Source organism: Pseudophryne corroboree, chromosome 3 (assembly GCF_028390025.1).
Source record: "Pseudophryne corroboree isolate aPseCor3 chromosome 3, aPseCor3.hap2, whole genome shotgun sequence".
Classification (NCBI taxonomy): Eukaryota; Metazoa; Chordata; class Amphibia; order Anura; family Myobatrachidae; genus Pseudophryne; species Pseudophryne corroboree.
The window spans coordinates 113712439-113726408 of record NC_086446.1 but is presented as its reverse complement, the minus strand read 5'-3'; the positions used below and the strand labels follow the sequence as shown (position 1 = coordinate 113726408).

The window sequence follows — 13970 nt, the reverse complement described above, 5'->3', positions numbered from 1 at the left end:
CGTTCTGTTGATGCATTCCATTTTCAAACGTATTCATTTATGAACCAGTAGTTAGAAGTAGAAAAGTTCTAACAGAAACCACAAAGCTCATCTACAGCCACACCACATTGGATACGCCCAATCTCATCTGATCTTGGAAGCTAAGCAGTGTTGGGCCTGGTTAGTACTTGGATGGGAGACCACCTGGGAATACAAGGTGCTGTAGATATTTTTATACAGCCAAAACCGTTCTGTTGATGCATTCCATTTTCAAACGTATTCATTTATGAACCAGTAGTTAAAAGTAGAAAAGTTCTAACAGAAACCACAAAGCTCGTCTACAGCCACACCACACTGGATACGCTCAATCTCGTCTGATCTTGGAAGCTAAGCAGTGTTGGGCCTGGTTAGTACTTGGATGGGAGACCACCTGGGAATACAAGGTGCTGTAGATATTTTTATACTGCCAACACCGTTCTGTTGATTCATTCCATTTTCAAACGTATTCATTTATGAACCAGTAGTTAGAAGTAGAAAAGTTCTAACAGAAACCACAAAGCTCATCTACAGCCACACCACACTGGATACGCCCAATCTCATCTGATCTTGTAAGCTAAGCAGTGTTGGGCCTGGTTAGTACTTGGATGGGAGACCATCTGAGAATACAAGGTGCTGTAGATATTTTTATACTGCCAACACCGTTCTGTTGATGCATTCCATTTTCAAACGTATTCATTTATGAACCAGTAGTTAGAAGTATAAAAGTTCTAACAGAAACCACAAAGCTCATCTACAGCCACACCACACTGGATACGCCCAATCTCATCTGATCTTGAAAGCTAAGCAGTGTTGGGCCTGGTTAGTACTTAGATGGGAGACCACCTGGGAATACAAGGTGCTGTAGATATTTTTATACTGCCAACACCGTTCTGTTGATGCATTCCATTTTCAAACGTATTCATTTATGAACCAGTAGTTAGAAGTAGAAAAGTTCTAACAGAAACCACAAAGCTCATCTACAGCCACACCACACTGGATACGCCCAATCTCATCTGATCTTGGAAGCTAAGCAGTGTAGGGCCTGGTTAGTACTTGGATGGGAGACCACCTGGGAATACAAGTCGCTGTAGATTTTTTTATACTGCCAACACCGTTCTGTTGATGCATTCCATTTTCAAACGTATTCATTTATGAACCAGTAGTTAGAAGTAGAAAAGTTCTAACAGAAACCATAAAGCTCATCTACAGCCACAGCACACTGGATACGCCCAATCTCATCTGATCTTGGAAGCTAAGCAGTGTTGGGCCTGGTTAGTACTTGGATGGGAGACCATCTGGGAATACAACGTGCTGTAGGTATTTTTATACTGCCAACACCGTTCTGTTGATGCATTCCATTTTCAAACGTATTCATTTATGAACCAGTAGTTAGAAGTAGAAAAGTTCTAACAGAAACCACAAAGCTCATCTACAGCCACACCACACTGGATACGCCCAATCTCATCTGATCTTGGAAGCTAAGCAGTGTTGGGCCTGGTTAGTACTTGGATGGGAGACCATCTGAGAATACAAGGTGCTGTAGATATTTTTATACTGCCAACACCGTTCTGTTGATGCATTCCATTTTCAAACGTATTCATTTATGAACCAGTAGTTCGAAGTAGAAAAGTTCAAATAGAAACCACAAAGCTCATCTACAGTCACACCACACTGGATACGCCCAATCTCATCTGATCTTGGAAGCTAAGCAGTGTTGGGCCTGGTTAGTACTTGGATGGGAGCCCACCTGGGAATACAAGGTGCTGTAGATATTTTTATACTGCCAACACCGTTCTGTTGATGCATTCCATTTTCAAATGTATTCATTTATGAACCAGTAGTTAGAAGTAGAAAAGTTCTAACAGAAACCACAAAGCTCATCTACAGTCACACCACACTGGAAACGCCCAATCTCATCGGATCTTGGAAGCTAAGCAGTGTTGGGCCTGGTTAGTACTTGGATGGGAGACTACCTGGGAATACAAGGTGCTGTAGATATTTTTATACTGCCAACACCGGTTTGTTGATGCATTCCATTTTCAAATGTATTCATTTATGAACCAGTAGTTAGAAGTAGAAAAGTTCTAACAGAAACCACAAATCTCATCTACAGCCACACCACACTGGATATGCCCAATCTCATCTGATCTTGGAAGCTAAGCAGTGTTGGGCCTGGTTAGTACTTGGATGGGAGACCACCTGGGAATACAAGGCGCTGTAGATATTTTTATACTGCCAACACCGTTCTGTTGATGCATTCTATTTTCAAACGTATTCATTTATGAACCAGTAGTTAGAAGTAGAAAAGTTCTAACAGAAACCACAAAGCTCATCTACAGCCACACCACACTGGATACGCTCAATCTCATCTGATCTTGGAAGCTAAGCAGTGTTGGGCCTGGTTAGTACTTTGATGGGAGACCATCTGGGAATACAACGTGCTGTAGATATTTTTATACTGCCAACACCGTTCTGTTGATGCATTCCATTTTCAAACGTATTCATTTATGAACCAGTAGTTAGAAGTAGAAAAGTTCTAACAGAAACCACAAAGCTCATCTACAGCCACACCACACTGGATACGCCCAATCTCATCTGATCTTGGAAGCTAAGCAGTGTTGGGCCTGGTTAGTACTTGGATGGGAGCCCACCTGGGAATACAAGGTGCTGTAGATATTTTTATACTGCCAACACCGTTTTGTTGATGCATTCCATTTTCAAACGTATTCATTTATGAACCAGTAGTTAGAAGTATAAAAGTTCTAACAGAAACCACAAAGCTCATCTACAGCCACACCACACTGGATACGCCCAATCTCATCTGATCTTGGAAGCTAAGCAGTGTTGGGCCTGGTTAGTACTTGGATGGGAGCCCACCTGGGAATACAAGGTGCTGTAGATATTTTTATACTGCCAACACCGTTCTGTTGATGCATTCCATTTTCAAACGTATTCATTTATGAACCAGTAGTTAGAAGTAGAAAAGTTCTAACAAAAACCACAACGCTCATCTACAGCCACACCACCCTGGATACGCCCAATCTCATCTGATCTTGGAAGCTAAGCAGTGTTGGGACTGGTTAGTACTTGGATGGGAGACCACCTGGGAATACAAGGTGCTGTAGATATTTTTATACTGCCAAAACCGTTCTGTTGATGCATTCCATTTTCAAACGTATTCATTTATGAACCAGTAGTTAGAAGTAGAAAAGTTCTAACAGAAACCACAAAGCTCATCTACAGCCACACCACACTGGATACGCCCAATCTCGTCTGATCTTGGAAGCTAAGCAGTGTTGAGCCTGGTTAGTACTTGGATGGGAGACCACCTGGGAATACAAGGTGCCGTAGATATTTTTATACTGCCAACACCGTTCTGTTGATGCATTCCATTTTCAAATGTATTCATTTATGAACCAGTAGTTAGAAGTAGAAAAGTTCTAACAGAAACCACAAAGCTCATCTACAGCCACACCACACTGGATACGCCCAATCTCATCTAATCTTGGAAGCTAAGCAGTGTTGGGCCTGGTTAGTACTTGGATGGGAGACCACCTGGGAATACAAGGCGCTGTAGATATTTTTATACTGCCAACACCGTTCTGTTGATGCATTCCATTTTCAAACGTATTCATTTATGAACCAGTAGTTAGAAGTAGAAAAGTTCTAATAGAAACCACAAAGCTCATCTACAGTCACACCACACTGGATACGCCCAATCTCATCTGATCTTGGAAGCTAAGCAGTGTTGGGCCTGGTTAGTACTTGGATGGGAGCCCACCTGGGAATACAAGGTGCTGTAGATATTTTTATACTGCCAAAACCGTTTTGTTGATGCATTCCATTTTCAAACGTATTCATTTATGAACCAGTAGTTAGAAGTATAAAAGTTCTAACAGAAACCACAAAGCTCATCTACAGCCACACCACACTGGATACGCCCAATCTCATCTGATCTTGGAAGCTAAGCAGTGTTGGGCCTGGTTAGTACTTGGATGGGAGCCCACCTGGGAATACAAGGTGCTGTAGATATTTTTATACTACCAACACCGTTCTGTAGATGCATTCCATTTTCAAACGTATTCATTTATGAACCAGTAGTTAGAAGTAGAAAAGTTCTAACAGAAACCACAACGCTCATCTACAGCCACACCACACTGGATACGCCCAATCTCATCTGATCTTGGAAGCTAAGCAGTGTTGGGACTGGTTAGTACTTGGATGGGAGACCACCTGGGAATACAAGGTGCTGTAGATATTTTTATACTGCCAAAACCGTTCTGTTGATGCATTCCATTTTCAAACGTATTCATTTATGAACCAGTAGTTAGAAGTAGAAAAGTTCTAACAGAAACCACAAAGCTCATCTACAGTCACACCACACTGGATACGCCCAATCTCATCTGATCTTGGAAGCTAAGCAGTGTTGGGCCTGGTTAGTACTTGGATGGGAGCCCACCTGGGAATACAAGGTGCTGTAGATATTTTTATACTGCCAAAACCGTTTTGTTGATGCATTCCATTTTCAAACGTATTCATTTATGAACCAGTAGTTAGAAGTATAAAAGTTCTAACAGAAACCACAAAGCTCATCTACAGCCACACCACACTGGATACGCCCAATCTCATCTGATCTTGGAAGCTAAGCAGTGTTGGGCCTGGTTAGTACTTGGATGGGAGCCCACCTGGGAATACAAGGTGCTGTAGATATTTTTATACTACCAACACCGTTCTGTAGATGCATTCCATTTTCAAACGTATTCATTTATGAACCAGTAGTTAGAAGTAGAAAAGTTCTAACAGAAACCACAACGCTCATCTGAAGCCACACCACACTGGATACGCCCAATCTCATCTGATCTTGGAAGCTAAGCAGTGTTGGGACTGGTTAGTACTTGGATGGGAGACCACCTGGGAATACAAGGTGCCGTAGATATTTTTATACTGCCAACACCGTTCTGTTGATGCATTCCATTTTCAAATGTATTCATTTATGAACCAGTAGTTAGAAGTAGAAAAGTTCTAACAGAAACCACAAAGCTCATCTACAGCCACACCACACTGGATACGCCCAATCTCATCTAATCTTGGAAGCTAAGCAGTGTTGGGCCTGGTTAGACTTGGATGGGAGACCATCTGGGAATACAAGGCGCTGTAGATATTTTTATACTGCCAACACCGTTCTGTTGATGCATTCCATTTTCAAACGTATTCATTTATGAACCAGTAGTTAGAAGTAGAAAAGTTCTAACAGAAACCACAAAGCTCATCTACAGCCACACCACACTGGATACGCCCAATCTCATCTGATCTTGGAAGCTAAGCAGTGTTGGGCCTGGTTAGTACTTGGATGGGAGACCACCTGGGAATACAACGTGCTGTAGATATTTTTATACTGCCAACACCGTTCTGTTGATGCATTCCATTTTCAAACGTATTCATTTATGAACCAGTAGTTAGAAGTAGAAAAGTTCTAATAGAAACCACAAAGCTCATCTACAGTCACACCACACTGGATACGCCCAATCTCATCTGATCTTGGAAGCTAAGCAGTGTTGGGCCTGGTTAGTACTTGGATGGGAGCCCACCTGGGAATACAAGGTGCTGTAGATATTTTTATACTGCCAACACCGTTCTGTTGATGCATTCCATTTTCAAATGTATTCATTTATGAACCAGTAGTTAGAAGTAGAAAAGTTCTAACAGAAACCACAAAGCTCATCTACAGCCACACCACACTGGATATGCCCAATCTCATCTGATCTTGGAAGCTAAGCAGTGTTGGGCCTGGTTAGTACTTGGATGGGAGACCACCTAGGAATACAAGGTGCTGTAGATATTTTTATACTGCCAACACCGTTCTGTTGATGCATTCCATTTTCAAACGTATTCATTTATGAACCAGTAGTTAGAAGTAGAAAAGTTCTAACAGAAACCACAACGCTCATCTACAGCCACACCACACTGGATACGCCCAATCTCATCTGATCTTGGAAGCTAAGCAGTGTTGGGACTGGTTAGTACTTGGATGGGAGACCACCTGGGAATACAAGGTGCTGTAGATATTTTTATACTGCCAAAACCGTTCTGTTGATGCATTCCATTTTCAAACGTATTCATTTATGAACCAGTAGTTAGAAGTAGAAAAGTTCTAACAGAAACCACAAAGCTCATCTACAGTCACACCACACTGGATACGCCCAATCTCATCTGATCTTGGAAGCTAAGCAGTGTTGGGCCTGGTTAGTACTTGGATGGGAGCCCACCTGGGAATACAAGGTGCTGTAGATATTTTTATACTGCCAAAACCGTTTTGTTGATGCATTCCATTTTCAAACGTATTCATTTATGAACCAGTAGTTAGAAGTATAAAAGTTCTAACAGAAACCACAAAGCTCATCTACAGCCACACCACACTGGATACGCCCAATCTCATCTGATCTTGGAAGCTAAGCAGTGTTGGGCCTGGTTAGTACTTGGATGGGAGCCCACCTGGGAATACAAGGTGCTGTAGATATTTTTATACTACCAACACCGTTCTGTAGATGCATTCCATTTTCAAACGTATTCATTTATGAACCAGTAGTTAGAAGTAGAAAAGTTCTAACAGAAACCATAAAGCTCGTCTACAGCCACACCACACTGGATACGCTCAATCTCGTCTGATCTTGGAAGCTAAGCAGTGTTGGGCCTGGTTAGTACTTGGATGGGAGACCACCTGGGAATACAAGGTGCTGTAGATATTTTTATACTGCCAACACCGTTCTGTTGATTCATTCCATTTTCAAACGTATTCATTTATGAACCAGTAGTTAGAAGTAGAAAAGTTCTAACAGAAACCACAAAGCTCATCTACAGCCACACCACACTGGATACGCCCAATCTCATCTGATCTTGGAAGCTAAGCAGTGTTGGGACTGGTTAGTACTTGGATGGGAGACCACCTGGGAATACAAGGTGCTGTAGATATTTTTATACTGCCAAAACCGTTCTGTTGATGCATTCCATTTTCAAACGTATTCATTTATGAACCAGTAGTTAGAAGTAGAAAAGTTCTAACAGAAACCACAAAGCTCATCTACAGTCACACCACACTGGATACGCCCAATCTCATCTGATCTTGGAAGCTAAGCAGTGTTGGGCCTGGTTAGTACTTGGATGGGAGCCCACCTGGGAATACAAGGTGCTGTAGATATTTTTATACTGCCAAAACCGTTTTGTTGATGCATTCCATTTTCAAACGTATTCATTTATGAACCAGTAGTTAGAAGTATAAAAGTTCTAACAGAAACCACAAAGCTCATCTACAGCCACACCACACTGGATACGCCCAATCTCATCTGATCTTGGAAGCTAAGCAGTGTTGGGCCTGGTTAGTACTTGGATGGGAGCCCACCTGGGAATACAAGGTGCTGTAGATATTTTTATACTACCAACACCGTTCTGTAGATGCATTCCATTTTCAAACGTATTCATTTATGAACCAGTAGTTAGAAGTAGAAAAGTTCTAACAGAAACCATAAAGCTCGTCTACAGCCACACCACACTGGATACGCTCAATCTCGTCTGATCTTGGAAGCTAAGCAGTGTTGGGCCTGGTTAGTACTTGGATGGGAGACCACCTGGGAATACAAGGTGCTGTAGATATTTTTATACTGCCAACACCGTTCTGTTGATTCATTCCATTTTCAAACGTATTCATTTATGAACCAGTAGTTAGAAGTAGAAAAGTTCTAACAGAAACCACAAAGCTCATCTACAGCCACACCACACTGGATACGCCCAATCTCATCTGATCTTGTAAGCTAAGCAGTGTTGGGCCTGGTTAGTACTTGGATGGGAGACCATCTGAGAATACAAGGTGCTGTAGATATTTTTATACTGCCAACACCGTTCTGTTGATGCATTCCATTTTCAAACGTATTCATTTATGAACCAGTAGTTAGAAGTATAAAAGTTCTAACAGAAACCACAAAGCTCATCTACAGCCACACCACACTGGATACGCCCAATCTCATCTGATCTTGAAAGCTAAGCAGTGTTGGGCCTGGTTAGTACTTAGATGGGAGACCACCTGGGAATACAAGGTGCTGTAGATATTTTTATACTGCCAACACCGTTCTGTTGATGCATTCCATTTTCAAACGTATTCATTTATGAACCAGTAGTTAGAAGTAGAAAAGTTCTAACAGAAACCACAAAGCTCATCTACAGCCACACCACACTGGATACGCCCAATCTCATCTGATCTTGGAAGCTAAGCAGTGTTGGGCCTGGTTAGTACTTGGATGGGAAACCACCTGGGAATACAAGTCGCTGTAGATTTTTTTATACTGCCAACACCGTTCTGTTGATGCATTCCATTTTCAAACGTATTCATTTATGAACCAGTAGTTAGAAGTAGAAAAGTTCTAACAGAAACCATAAAGCTCATCTACAGCCACAGCACACTGGATACGCCCAATCTCATCTGATCTTGGAAGCTAAGCAGTGTTGGGCCTGGTTAGTACTTGGATGGGAGACCATCTGGGAATACAACGTGCTGTAGGTATTTTTATACTGCCAACACCGTTCTGTTGATGCATTCCATTTTCAAGCGTATTCATTTATGAACCAGTAGTTAGAAGTAGTAAAGTTCTAACAGAAACCACAAAGCTCATCTACAGCCACACCACACTGGATACGCCCAATCTCATCTGATCTTGGAAGCTAAGCAGTGTTGGGCCTGGTTAGTACTTGGATGGGAGACCATCTGAGAATACAAGGTGCTGTAGATATTTTTATACTGCCAACACCGTTCTGTTGATGCATTCCATTTTCAAACGTATTCATTTATGAACCAGTAGTTAGAAGTAGAAAAGTTCAAATAGAAACCACAAAGCTCATCTACAGTCACACCACACTGGATACGCCCAATCTCATCTGATCTTGGAAGCTAAGCAGTGTTGGGCCTGGTTAGTACTTGGATGGGAGCCCACCTGGGAATACAAGGTGCTGTAGATATTTTTATACTGCCAACACCGTTCTGTTGATGCATTCCATTTTCAAATGTATTCATTTATGAACCAGTAGTTAGAAGTAGAAAAGTTCTAACAGAAACCACAAAGCTCATCTACAGTCACACCACACTGGATATGCCCAATCTCATCTGATCTTGGAAGCTAAGCAGTGTTGGGCCTGGTTAGTACTTGGATGGGAGCCCACCTGGGAATACAAGGTGCTGTAGATATTTTTATACTGCCAACACCGTTCTGTTGATGCATTCCATTTTCAAACGTATTCATTTATGAACCAGTAGTTAGAAGTAGAAAAGTTCTAACAGAAACCACAAAGTTCATCTATAGCCACACATCACTGGATACGCCCAATCTCATCTGATCTTGGAAGCTAAGCAGTGTTGGGCCTGGTTAGTACTTGGATGGGAGACCACCTGGGAATACAAGGCGCTGTAGATATTTTTATACTGCCAACACCGTTCTGTTGATGCATTCCATTTTCAAACGTATTCATTTATGAACCAGTAGTTAGAAGTAGAAAAGTTCTAACAGAAATCACAAAGCTCATCTACAGCCACAGCACACTGGATACGCCCAATCTCATCTGATCTTGGAAGCGAAGCAGTGTTGGGCCTGGTTAGTACTTGGATGGAAGACCATCTGGGAATACAACGTGCTGTAGATATTTTTATACTGCCAACACCGTTCTGTTGATGCATTCCATTTTCAAACGTATTCATTTATGAACCAGTAGTTAGAAGTAGAAAAGTTCTAACAGAAACCACAAAGCTCATCTACAGCCACACCACACTGGATACGCCCAATCTCATCTGATCTTGGAAGCTAAGCAGTGTTGGGCCTGGTTAGTACTTGGTATGGGAGACCATCTGAGAATACAAGGTGCTGTAGATATTTTTATACTGCCAACACCGTTCTGTTGATGCATTCCATTTTCAAACGTATTCATTTATGAACCAGTAGTTAGAAGTAGAAAAGTTCTAATAGAAACCACAAAGCTCATCTACAGCCACACCATACTGGATATGCCCAATCTCATCTGATCTTGGAAACTAAGCAGTGATGGGCCTGGTTAGTACTTGGATGGGAGCCCACCTGGGAATACAAGGTGCTGTAGATATTTTTATACTGCTAACACCGTTCTGTTGATGCATTCCATTTTCAAACGTATTCATTTATGAACCAGTAGATAGAAGTATAAAAGTTCTAACAGAAACCACAAAGCTCATCTACAGCCACACCACACTGGATACGCACAATCTCATCTGATCTTGGAAGCTAAGCAGTGTTGGGCCTGGTTAATACTTGGATAGGAGACCACCTGGGAATACAAGGTGCTGTAGATATTTTTATACTGCCAACACCGTTCTGTTGATGCATTCCATTTTCAAACGTATTCATTTATGAACCAGTAGTTAGAAGTAGAAAAGTTCTAACAGAAACCACAAAGCTCATCTACAGCCACACCACACTGGATACGCACAATCTCATCTGATCTTGGAAGCTAAGCAGTGTTGGGCCTGGTTAGTACTTGGATGGGAGACCACCTGGCAATACAAGGTGCTGTAGATATTTTTATACTGCCAACACCGTTCTGTTGATGCATTCCATTTTCAAATGTATTCATTTATGAACCAGTAGTTAGAAGTATAAAAGTTCTAACAGAAACCACAAAGCTCATCTACAGTCACACCACACTGGATACGCCCAATCTCATCTGATCTTGGAAGCTAAGCAGTGTTGGGCCTGGTTAGTACTTGGATGGGAGCCCACCTGGGAATACAAGGTGCTGTAGATATTTTTATACTGCCAAAACCGTTTTGTTGATGCATTCCATTTTCAAACGTATTCATTTATGAACCAGTAGTTAGAAGTATAAAAGTTCTAACAGAAACCACAAAGCTCATCTACAGCCACACCACACTGGATACGCCCAATCTCATCTGATCTTGGAAGCTAAGCAGTGTTGGGCCTGGTTAGTACTTGGATGGGAGCCCACCTGGGAATACAAGGTGCTGTAGATATTTTTATACTACCAACACCGTTCTGTAGATGCATTCCATTTTCAAACGTATTCATTTATGAACCAGTAGTTAGAAGTAGAAAAGTTCTAACAGAAACCATAAAGCTCGTCTACAGCCACACCACACTGGATACGCTCAATCTCGTCTGATCTTGAAAGCTAAGCAGTGTTGGGCCTGGTTAGTACTTGGATGGGAGACCACCTGGGAATACAAGGTGCTGTAGATATTTTTATACTGCCAACACCGTTCTGTTGATTCATTCCATTTTCAAACGTATTCATTTATGAACCAGTAGTTAGAAGTAGAAAAGTTCTAACAGAAACCACAAAGCTCATCTACAGCCACACCACACTGGATACGCCCAATCTCATCTGATCTTGTAAGCTAAGCAGTGTTGGGCCTGGTTAGTACTTGGATGGGAGACCATCTGAGAATACAAGGTGCTGTAGATATTTTTATACTGCCAACACCGTTCTGTTGATGCATTCCATTTTCAAACGTATTCATTTATGAACCAGTAGTTAGAAGTAGAAAAGTTCAAATAGAAACCACAAAGCTCATCTACAGTCACACCACACTGGATACGCCCAATCTCATCTGATCTTGGAAGCTAAGCAGTGTTGGGCCTGGTTAGTACTTGGATGGGAGCCCACCTGGGAATACAAGGTGCTGTAGATATTTTTATACTGCCAACACCGTTCTGTTGATGCATTCCATTTTCAAATGTATTCATTTATGAACCAGTAGTTAGAAGTAGAAAAGTTCTAACAGAAACCACAAAGCTCATCTACAGTCACACCACACTGGATATGCCCAATCTCATCTGATCTTGGAAGCTAAGCAGTGTTGGGCCTGGTTAGTACTTGGATGGGAGCCCACCTGGGAATACAAGGTGCTGTAGATATTTTTATACTGCCAACACCGTTCTGTTGATGCATTCCATTTTCAAACGTATTCATTTATGAACCAGTAGTTAGAAGTAGAAAAGTTCTAACAGAAACCACAAAGTTCATCTATAGCCACACATCACTGGATACGCCCAATCTCATCTGATCTTGGAAGCTAAGCAGTGTTGGGCCTGGTTAGTACTTGGATGGGAGACCACCTGGGAATACAAGGCGCTGTAGATATTTTTATACTGCCAACACCGTTCTGTTGATGCATTCCATTTTCAAACGTATTCATTTATGAACCAGTAGTTAGAAGTAGAAAAGTTCTAACAGAAATCACAAAGCTCATCTACAGCCACAGCACACTGGATACGCCCAATCTCATCTGATCTTGGAAGCGAAGCAGTGTTGGGCCTGGTTAGTACTTGGATGGAAGACCATCTGGGAATACAACGTGCTGTAGATATTTTTATACTGCCAACACCGTTCTGTTGATGCATTCCATTTTCAAACGTATTCATTTATGAACCAGTAGTTAGAAGTAGAAAAGTTCTAACAGAAACCACAAAGCTCATCTACAGCCACACCACACTGGATACGCCCAATCTCATCTGATCTTGGAAGCTAAGCAGTGTTGGGCCTGGTTAGTACTTGGTATGGGAGACCATCTGAGAATACAAGGTGCTGTAGATATTTTTATACTGCCAACACCGTTCTGTTGATGCATTCCATTTTCAAACGTATTCATTTATGAACCAGTAGTTAGAAGTAGAAAAGTTCTAATAGAAACCACAAAGCTCATCTACAGCCACACCATACTGGATATGCCCAATCTCATCTGATCTTGGAAACTAAGCAGTGATGGGCCTGGTTAGTACTTGGATGGGAGCCCACCTGGGAATACAAGGTGCTGTAGATATTTTTATACTGCTAACACCGTTCTGTTGATGCATTCCATTTTCAAACGTATTCATTTATGAACCAGTAGTTAGAAGTATAAAAGTTCTAACAGAAACCACAAAGCTCATCTACAGCCACACCACACTGGATACGCACAATCTCATCTGATCTTGGAAGCTAAGCAGTGTTGGGCCTGGTTAATACTTGGATAGGAGACCACCTGGGAATACAAGGTGCTGTAGATATTTTTATACTGCCAACACCGTTCTGTTGATGCATTCCATTTTCAAACGTATTCATTTATGAACCAGTAGTTAGAAGTAGAAAAGTTCTAACAGAAACCACAAAGCTCATCTACAGCCACACCACACTGGATACGCACAATCTCATCTGATCTTGGAAGCTAAGCAGTGTTGGGCCTGGTTAGTACTTGGATGGGAGACCACCTGGCAATACAAGGTGCTGTAGATATTTTTATACTGCCAACACCGTTCTGTTGATGCATTCCATTTTCAAACGTATTCATTTATGAACCAGTAGTTAGAAGTAGAAAAGTTCTAACAGAAACCACAAAGCTCATCTACTGCCACACCACACTGGATACGCCCAATCTCATATGATCTTGGAAGCTAAGCAGTGTTGGGCCTGGTTAGTACTTGGTTGGGAGACCACCTGGGAATACAAGGTGCTGTAGATATTTTTATACTGCCAACACCGTTCTGTTGATGCATTCCATTTTCAACGTATTCATTTATGAACCAGTAGTTAGAAGTAGAAAAGTTCTAACAAAAACTACAAAGCTCATCTACAGCAACACCACACTGGATACGCCCAATCTCATCTGATCTTGGAAGCTAAGCAGTGTTGTGCCTGGTTAGTACTTTTATGAGAGACCACCTGGGAATACAAGGTGCTGTAGATATTTTTATACTGCCAACACCGTTCTGTTGATGCATTCCATTTTCAAACGTATTCATTTATGAACAAGTAGCTAAAAGTAGAAAAGTTCTAATAGAAACCACAAAGCTCATCTACAGCCACACCACACTGGATACGCCCAATCTCATCTGATCTTGGAAGCTAAGCAGTGTTGGGCCTGGTTAGTACTTGGATGGGAGACCACC

General features: G+C 41.7%; 44 non-coding genes and 18 pseudogenes across 44 annotated transcripts in view; all 62 read left to right on the top strand.

The window, feature by feature from the left end:
• Nucleotides 1–89: 89 nt before the first annotated feature.
• Nucleotides 90–208, top strand: LOC134902239 (5S ribosomal RNA). Its single transcript, XR_010175707.1, has one exon. It is a non-coding gene; the product is annotated as a 5S ribosomal RNA (ribosomal RNA).
• A 107-nt stretch (nt 209–315) lies between these two features.
• On the top strand, nt 316–434 carry LOC135066143 (5S ribosomal RNA). The gene has a single exon (XR_010252398.1). It is a non-coding gene; the product is annotated as a 5S ribosomal RNA (ribosomal RNA).
• A 107-nt stretch (nt 435–541) lies between these two features.
• On the top strand, nt 542–660 carry LOC135069915 (5S ribosomal RNA). The gene has a single exon (XR_010256094.1). It is a non-coding gene; the product is annotated as a 5S ribosomal RNA (ribosomal RNA).
• Nucleotides 661–767: 107 nt separating this feature from the next.
• LOC135063939 (5S ribosomal RNA) lies at nt 768–886 on the top strand. Its single transcript, XR_010250258.1, has one exon. It is a non-coding gene; the product is annotated as a 5S ribosomal RNA (ribosomal RNA).
• A 107-nt stretch (nt 887–993) lies between these two features.
• Nucleotides 994–1112, top strand: LOC135061757 (5S ribosomal RNA). Its single transcript, XR_010248129.1, has one exon. It is a non-coding gene; the product is annotated as a 5S ribosomal RNA (ribosomal RNA).
• A 107-nt stretch (nt 1113–1219) lies between these two features.
• Nucleotides 1220–1338, top strand: LOC134891755 (5S ribosomal RNA; annotated as a pseudogene).
• Nucleotides 1339–1445: 107 nt separating this feature from the next.
• Nucleotides 1446–1564, top strand: LOC135058859 (5S ribosomal RNA). The gene has a single exon (XR_010245283.1). It is a non-coding gene; the product is annotated as a 5S ribosomal RNA (ribosomal RNA).
• Nucleotides 1565–1671: 107 nt separating this feature from the next.
• Nucleotides 1672–1790, top strand: LOC135063563 (5S ribosomal RNA). The gene has a single exon (XR_010249891.1). It is a non-coding gene; the product is annotated as a 5S ribosomal RNA (ribosomal RNA).
• Nucleotides 1791–1897: 107 nt separating this feature from the next.
• LOC135065973 (5S ribosomal RNA) lies at nt 1898–2016 on the top strand. The gene has a single exon (XR_010252236.1). It is a non-coding gene; the product is annotated as a 5S ribosomal RNA (ribosomal RNA).
• Nucleotides 2017–2123: 107 nt separating this feature from the next.
• LOC135064161 (5S ribosomal RNA) lies at nt 2124–2242 on the top strand. Its single transcript, XR_010250473.1, has one exon. It is a non-coding gene; the product is annotated as a 5S ribosomal RNA (ribosomal RNA).
• Nucleotides 2243–2349: 107 nt separating this feature from the next.
• On the top strand, nt 2350–2468 carry LOC134887888 (5S ribosomal RNA; annotated as a pseudogene).
• A 107-nt stretch (nt 2469–2575) lies between these two features.
• LOC135061262 (5S ribosomal RNA) lies at nt 2576–2694 on the top strand. The gene has a single exon (XR_010247649.1). It is a non-coding gene; the product is annotated as a 5S ribosomal RNA (ribosomal RNA).
• A 107-nt stretch (nt 2695–2801) lies between these two features.
• Nucleotides 2802–2920, top strand: LOC135061261 (5S ribosomal RNA). The gene has a single exon (XR_010247648.1). It is a non-coding gene; the product is annotated as a 5S ribosomal RNA (ribosomal RNA).
• A 107-nt stretch (nt 2921–3027) lies between these two features.
• LOC134887317 (5S ribosomal RNA) lies at nt 3028–3146 on the top strand (annotated as a pseudogene).
• Nucleotides 3147–3253: 107 nt separating this feature from the next.
• On the top strand, nt 3254–3372 carry LOC134887506 (5S ribosomal RNA; annotated as a pseudogene).
• Nucleotides 3373–3479: 107 nt separating this feature from the next.
• Nucleotides 3480–3598, top strand: LOC135070620 (5S ribosomal RNA). Its single transcript, XR_010256777.1, has one exon. It is a non-coding gene; the product is annotated as a 5S ribosomal RNA (ribosomal RNA).
• Nucleotides 3599–3705: 107 nt separating this feature from the next.
• On the top strand, nt 3706–3824 carry LOC135063562 (5S ribosomal RNA). The gene has a single exon (XR_010249890.1). It is a non-coding gene; the product is annotated as a 5S ribosomal RNA (ribosomal RNA).
• A 107-nt stretch (nt 3825–3931) lies between these two features.
• On the top strand, nt 3932–4050 carry LOC135061260 (5S ribosomal RNA). The gene has a single exon (XR_010247647.1). It is a non-coding gene; the product is annotated as a 5S ribosomal RNA (ribosomal RNA).
• Nucleotides 4051–4157: 107 nt separating this feature from the next.
• On the top strand, nt 4158–4276 carry LOC135068093 (5S ribosomal RNA). The gene has a single exon (XR_010254301.1). It is a non-coding gene; the product is annotated as a 5S ribosomal RNA (ribosomal RNA).
• A 107-nt stretch (nt 4277–4383) lies between these two features.
• Nucleotides 4384–4502, top strand: LOC135063561 (5S ribosomal RNA). Its single transcript, XR_010249889.1, has one exon. It is a non-coding gene; the product is annotated as a 5S ribosomal RNA (ribosomal RNA).
• A 107-nt stretch (nt 4503–4609) lies between these two features.
• Nucleotides 4610–4728, top strand: LOC135061259 (5S ribosomal RNA). Its single transcript, XR_010247646.1, has one exon. It is a non-coding gene; the product is annotated as a 5S ribosomal RNA (ribosomal RNA).
• Nucleotides 4729–4835: 107 nt separating this feature from the next.
• On the top strand, nt 4836–4954 carry LOC134894256 (5S ribosomal RNA; annotated as a pseudogene).
• A 107-nt stretch (nt 4955–5061) lies between these two features.
• On the top strand, nt 5062–5179 carry LOC134895291 (5S ribosomal RNA; annotated as a pseudogene).
• A 107-nt stretch (nt 5180–5286) lies between these two features.
• Nucleotides 5287–5405, top strand: LOC135067463 (5S ribosomal RNA). The gene has a single exon (XR_010253676.1). It is a non-coding gene; the product is annotated as a 5S ribosomal RNA (ribosomal RNA).
• Nucleotides 5406–5512: 107 nt separating this feature from the next.
• On the top strand, nt 5513–5631 carry LOC135063560 (5S ribosomal RNA). Its single transcript, XR_010249887.1, has one exon. It is a non-coding gene; the product is annotated as a 5S ribosomal RNA (ribosomal RNA).
• A 107-nt stretch (nt 5632–5738) lies between these two features.
• LOC135065347 (5S ribosomal RNA) lies at nt 5739–5857 on the top strand. The gene has a single exon (XR_010251630.1). It is a non-coding gene; the product is annotated as a 5S ribosomal RNA (ribosomal RNA).
• Nucleotides 5858–5964: 107 nt separating this feature from the next.
• LOC135068092 (5S ribosomal RNA) lies at nt 5965–6083 on the top strand. Its single transcript, XR_010254300.1, has one exon. It is a non-coding gene; the product is annotated as a 5S ribosomal RNA (ribosomal RNA).
• Nucleotides 6084–6190: 107 nt separating this feature from the next.
• On the top strand, nt 6191–6309 carry LOC135063559 (5S ribosomal RNA). Its single transcript, XR_010249886.1, has one exon. It is a non-coding gene; the product is annotated as a 5S ribosomal RNA (ribosomal RNA).
• A 107-nt stretch (nt 6310–6416) lies between these two features.
• LOC135061258 (5S ribosomal RNA) lies at nt 6417–6535 on the top strand. The gene has a single exon (XR_010247645.1). It is a non-coding gene; the product is annotated as a 5S ribosomal RNA (ribosomal RNA).
• Nucleotides 6536–6642: 107 nt separating this feature from the next.
• LOC135066142 (5S ribosomal RNA) lies at nt 6643–6761 on the top strand. The gene has a single exon (XR_010252397.1). It is a non-coding gene; the product is annotated as a 5S ribosomal RNA (ribosomal RNA).
• Nucleotides 6762–6868: 107 nt separating this feature from the next.
• Nucleotides 6869–6987, top strand: LOC135068090 (5S ribosomal RNA). Its single transcript, XR_010254297.1, has one exon. It is a non-coding gene; the product is annotated as a 5S ribosomal RNA (ribosomal RNA).
• Nucleotides 6988–7094: 107 nt separating this feature from the next.
• LOC135063558 (5S ribosomal RNA) lies at nt 7095–7213 on the top strand. The gene has a single exon (XR_010249885.1). It is a non-coding gene; the product is annotated as a 5S ribosomal RNA (ribosomal RNA).
• Nucleotides 7214–7320: 107 nt separating this feature from the next.
• On the top strand, nt 7321–7439 carry LOC135061256 (5S ribosomal RNA). The gene has a single exon (XR_010247643.1). It is a non-coding gene; the product is annotated as a 5S ribosomal RNA (ribosomal RNA).
• Nucleotides 7440–7546: 107 nt separating this feature from the next.
• Nucleotides 7547–7665, top strand: LOC135066141 (5S ribosomal RNA). Its single transcript, XR_010252396.1, has one exon. It is a non-coding gene; the product is annotated as a 5S ribosomal RNA (ribosomal RNA).
• A 107-nt stretch (nt 7666–7772) lies between these two features.
• Nucleotides 7773–7891, top strand: LOC135069914 (5S ribosomal RNA). The gene has a single exon (XR_010256093.1). It is a non-coding gene; the product is annotated as a 5S ribosomal RNA (ribosomal RNA).
• A 107-nt stretch (nt 7892–7998) lies between these two features.
• Nucleotides 7999–8117, top strand: LOC135063938 (5S ribosomal RNA). The gene has a single exon (XR_010250257.1). It is a non-coding gene; the product is annotated as a 5S ribosomal RNA (ribosomal RNA).
• A 107-nt stretch (nt 8118–8224) lies between these two features.
• Nucleotides 8225–8343, top strand: LOC135065824 (5S ribosomal RNA). The gene has a single exon (XR_010252094.1). It is a non-coding gene; the product is annotated as a 5S ribosomal RNA (ribosomal RNA).
• Nucleotides 8344–8450: 107 nt separating this feature from the next.
• On the top strand, nt 8451–8569 carry LOC134891754 (5S ribosomal RNA; annotated as a pseudogene).
• Nucleotides 8570–8676: 107 nt separating this feature from the next.
• On the top strand, nt 8677–8795 carry LOC135058858 (5S ribosomal RNA). The gene has a single exon (XR_010245282.1). It is a non-coding gene; the product is annotated as a 5S ribosomal RNA (ribosomal RNA).
• Nucleotides 8796–8902: 107 nt separating this feature from the next.
• On the top strand, nt 8903–9021 carry LOC135063556 (5S ribosomal RNA). The gene has a single exon (XR_010249883.1). It is a non-coding gene; the product is annotated as a 5S ribosomal RNA (ribosomal RNA).
• A 107-nt stretch (nt 9022–9128) lies between these two features.
• On the top strand, nt 9129–9247 carry LOC135068492 (5S ribosomal RNA). The gene has a single exon (XR_010254692.1). It is a non-coding gene; the product is annotated as a 5S ribosomal RNA (ribosomal RNA).
• Nucleotides 9248–9354: 107 nt separating this feature from the next.
• On the top strand, nt 9355–9473 carry LOC134888789 (5S ribosomal RNA; annotated as a pseudogene).
• Nucleotides 9474–9580: 107 nt separating this feature from the next.
• Nucleotides 9581–9699, top strand: LOC134894456 (5S ribosomal RNA; annotated as a pseudogene).
• Nucleotides 9700–9806: 107 nt separating this feature from the next.
• LOC134887672 (5S ribosomal RNA) lies at nt 9807–9926 on the top strand (annotated as a pseudogene).
• A 107-nt stretch (nt 9927–10033) lies between these two features.
• On the top strand, nt 10034–10152 carry LOC134886007 (5S ribosomal RNA). Its single transcript, XR_010170105.1, has one exon. It is a non-coding gene; the product is annotated as a 5S ribosomal RNA (ribosomal RNA).
• A 107-nt stretch (nt 10153–10259) lies between these two features.
• On the top strand, nt 10260–10378 carry LOC134890999 (5S ribosomal RNA; annotated as a pseudogene).
• Nucleotides 10379–10485: 107 nt separating this feature from the next.
• On the top strand, nt 10486–10604 carry LOC134889127 (5S ribosomal RNA; annotated as a pseudogene).
• A 107-nt stretch (nt 10605–10711) lies between these two features.
• Nucleotides 10712–10830, top strand: LOC135063554 (5S ribosomal RNA). Its single transcript, XR_010249882.1, has one exon. It is a non-coding gene; the product is annotated as a 5S ribosomal RNA (ribosomal RNA).
• Nucleotides 10831–10937: 107 nt separating this feature from the next.
• LOC135061255 (5S ribosomal RNA) lies at nt 10938–11056 on the top strand. Its single transcript, XR_010247642.1, has one exon. It is a non-coding gene; the product is annotated as a 5S ribosomal RNA (ribosomal RNA).
• A 107-nt stretch (nt 11057–11163) lies between these two features.
• On the top strand, nt 11164–11282 carry LOC135063960 (5S ribosomal RNA). Its single transcript, XR_010250279.1, has one exon. It is a non-coding gene; the product is annotated as a 5S ribosomal RNA (ribosomal RNA).
• A 107-nt stretch (nt 11283–11389) lies between these two features.
• LOC135069913 (5S ribosomal RNA) lies at nt 11390–11508 on the top strand. The gene has a single exon (XR_010256092.1). It is a non-coding gene; the product is annotated as a 5S ribosomal RNA (ribosomal RNA).
• A 107-nt stretch (nt 11509–11615) lies between these two features.
• On the top strand, nt 11616–11734 carry LOC135063553 (5S ribosomal RNA). Its single transcript, XR_010249881.1, has one exon. It is a non-coding gene; the product is annotated as a 5S ribosomal RNA (ribosomal RNA).
• Nucleotides 11735–11841: 107 nt separating this feature from the next.
• Nucleotides 11842–11960, top strand: LOC135068491 (5S ribosomal RNA). Its single transcript, XR_010254691.1, has one exon. It is a non-coding gene; the product is annotated as a 5S ribosomal RNA (ribosomal RNA).
• Nucleotides 11961–12067: 107 nt separating this feature from the next.
• On the top strand, nt 12068–12186 carry LOC134888788 (5S ribosomal RNA; annotated as a pseudogene).
• Nucleotides 12187–12293: 107 nt separating this feature from the next.
• On the top strand, nt 12294–12412 carry LOC134894455 (5S ribosomal RNA; annotated as a pseudogene).
• Nucleotides 12413–12519: 107 nt separating this feature from the next.
• LOC134887671 (5S ribosomal RNA) lies at nt 12520–12639 on the top strand (annotated as a pseudogene).
• Nucleotides 12640–12746: 107 nt separating this feature from the next.
• LOC134886006 (5S ribosomal RNA) lies at nt 12747–12865 on the top strand. Its single transcript, XR_010170104.1, has one exon. It is a non-coding gene; the product is annotated as a 5S ribosomal RNA (ribosomal RNA).
• A 107-nt stretch (nt 12866–12972) lies between these two features.
• Nucleotides 12973–13091, top strand: LOC134890998 (5S ribosomal RNA; annotated as a pseudogene).
• Nucleotides 13092–13198: 107 nt separating this feature from the next.
• LOC134889126 (5S ribosomal RNA) lies at nt 13199–13317 on the top strand (annotated as a pseudogene).
• A 107-nt stretch (nt 13318–13424) lies between these two features.
• On the top strand, nt 13425–13543 carry LOC135069599 (5S ribosomal RNA). The gene has a single exon (XR_010255778.1). It is a non-coding gene; the product is annotated as a 5S ribosomal RNA (ribosomal RNA).
• Nucleotides 13544–13649: 106 nt separating this feature from the next.
• On the top strand, nt 13650–13768 carry LOC134894208 (5S ribosomal RNA; annotated as a pseudogene).
• Nucleotides 13769–13875: 107 nt separating this feature from the next.
• Nucleotides 13876–13970, top strand: part of LOC135059270 (5S ribosomal RNA) — a 119-nt gene continuing 24 nt past the window's right edge. Inside the window, exon 1 of the ribosomal RNA XR_010245680.1 lies at nt 13876–13970. This exon is cut by the window's right edge and continues 24 nt beyond it. This is a non-coding gene — a ribosomal RNA (5S ribosomal RNA).